Source organism: Bidens hawaiensis, unplaced genomic scaffold (assembly GCF_021521415.1).
Source record: "Bidens hawaiensis isolate Kalapana, Puna unplaced genomic scaffold, B.hawaiensis_p1.1 tig00008319_1, whole genome shotgun sequence".
Taxonomy (NCBI): Eukaryota; Viridiplantae; Streptophyta; class Magnoliopsida; order Asterales; family Asteraceae; genus Bidens; species Bidens hawaiensis.
In genome coordinates this window covers 421108-423993 of record NW_027491590.1, presented here as the reverse complement: position 1 = coordinate 423993, position 2886 = coordinate 421108, and positions in this window count along the sequence as shown.

The following is a 2886-nucleotide window of genomic DNA, read 5'->3' as shown; positions in this document are numbered from 1 at the left end:
AGAAATATACACGAATCCAAAGGCTCTGCCTATTAAGGTAATACCCGAGTGTTGTGACATCGTGTAAAGTTTCTACTCTCGTGATTATCGTTATGATTATTGGTTTTATACTAATTTAGATATACTACATTGTGTTTATCCTAGGTGCTTAATATCAAGAGGCGTTAATAATTGTAACCTTGCAAAGTGAGACATTCGAGTTTTTGTACCACTCACATTTGCGTGAGACAACTGTTTTTTCGACACTGTCATGATAATTTCAAAACCTATAAAACTCATGGAAGATGGTCTAAATGTTTTCAAATATATTTTTTTAAAGTCTTTCAAATACATTATAGTGATTAAGTATCTGTAGACTTACGGGATGGTTACTACTAGTATTGTGGGGTTTTGTATACAAGGCTTGCCTACTGGGCTATTACACGTTACTTATTGGACAAGTGTTAGCCAATAAGTAATATGACCACAGTCATAGATACGGTCGAGTGACAGGTACCTTTCTGTAATTTGTAAGCCGGCAGGTGTAAACACATTTTAATATTGTAACTGTAAAATGTGTCATTTACAAATGAATGTACTCACCAGTATTTCTTGCTGATCAAATATTTTAAACATATTTCAGGTGACTTGTTAGAGACAAAGAAATGATGCCTGCGGGCTTCTAGCTTAAATAAGTGGCTTGTCACCTGGAATAAAGAAACGTGTTTTGTAAATTAGGGTTTAACCCTATAAGACTTATGTTTGTATCAAAAGGGATTAAACTCCTGGTTTATCATAATAATAAACATGGTGTTTTTATAACTCTGATCATTTTTCCTAACTACGGTTCTGATGAAATATTCTGCTGCAAAATAATTTAATAAACACCGATACCACCAATCAATGTTCACGGCGTCCCTCCCAGGGTATAGGGGTCGGGGGCTGTGACATAAGTATATTATTAACTTTCTTACAATAAATCAAACTAAAATCCAAAAAAATATATAAATATTAGAAACGAATAATATAAAACAAACCTGTAATACGGTGGATAAAAACTAGTGTATATATATATATATATATATATATATATATATATATATATATTGGGTTGGGTTAAAATAAGAAGTGAGTTATTTGTAAGAAGTGTGAGAAGTAATATCGGGCGTTGGATGTGATCATCTGATGGTGGATATTGTTAGTGTGTTTTTTGTTCGGTGTGTTTTATTTTGTTAGTTCGGTGTGTTTTATTTTTTTAAGGGTAAAAACCACTTCTTACACTTCTTAGGATAGTTTTACTTCTTATTTTAACCTTGATCTCTCTCTCTCTCTCTCTATATATATATATAAAATACTTAGTGTACTTTTATTTAAGTAGTTTTATTATGTTTTAAACATGTGGCCAACTACCGGCCATAGTTTAGTAATTAAATGTATACAATGCCAAGTTTTTTCATTCACAAATAGGGGTGACAAGTTATAAGTTATATTTTTAATTTGTGTTCAATACAAAATCTTAACTTATACACATTTTTTTAACTGTAAACTTTTATAAACAAAGCGATAACAGCTACACCGCATCCGTCACAACCCGGAGGGAGCAGCCCATCGAACAACAAACTACATGAACTTAAACTTACACCAATTCTCCCACACAATGTTTTTACAATTAGAACGGTTTCTAAACCAAAGAAAACCTAAAGATTTAATATCTCCTATAATCTCTTCAATCTTCACTTCCTTACCATCATTCGTTTTTGTCATTTCTCTCTTTCCATAGTCTCCAACAAACTATAATAATTATCCCGTGAAAAACCTCCTTCTCACCCAAACATCATCCAACAAGCTATAATAATTATCCCGTAAAAAACTTGTACACATTTAAAATCTTGTAACTCGAACATCACTAATTAAACTCATTTATCTAAACTTCAAAAATTTATTGATTTGTTTTAAACATGTTGATCAGTTCCTCATGTAAGTAATAGAAAACATGATAAATATTAAACCTATGAACCTGTTACAGCAGAGAGAGTAGTAACCGCAACAGGGTATGATGTAGTCGACATGTTTGTCATCTTGATCGAGGTCCTCTTTAGGATGTATAGTTAAGGATGGTGTTTGGGTTCTTAAAAGGAACCCGGTTTCGGAGAGAGGAAGCACACAAAACTATTATGTGTGTATGATTAGGTTTTGATGTTAATATTTATCTCTCTGTATATACACCCAATGGGGAAACCCTTTATTAGCTAGTAAGGGTAATATGACCCATCAACAATTACCAAACTAATATATAATAAGGTATAACTAATATTTTGATCTATTATAATATAAATGATTATAATGGCCATATATAAATATATATAATTATATATTTAATCTTACATTCTCACACTTGGCCGAGTAATCATTTATTATGAGTGTTAGATAAGCTTGGTCAGGAGTAACACTCATTTTAGCTTTAAACTTAAATTGGAGCAGAGAAATACAGTCATTGAATTGAACATCAGCTCAAGACCCCCATTAATCATACTGCAGTCCTTATTTAAAACCTAAGTAGTTATAATCAAAATTTTCAAGTAAGCCCTTCAGAACGTTTGATTTTTATTTCAGTTCGTCTATATGCCATTATGCATGCTAAACATATTAAGAGACGTACAAAATCAAAACTAATGAGGAAATTTAATAGTTAATCATTCATACTACGATATGCAGTTGTACGCGGTCATCAATAAACCCTTCATGATTATAAGTGCTTTCATAATACTTATGGGTAATAGACCTTTATTTATAGGATCCTTAAGCATATCATGAATGTATTCAATATGAAAATTTAGATTCCTCAATTCGTTCATAAATGAATAATTAATTTCATATCAAAATTTAATGCAACACCTTTCAAACTGT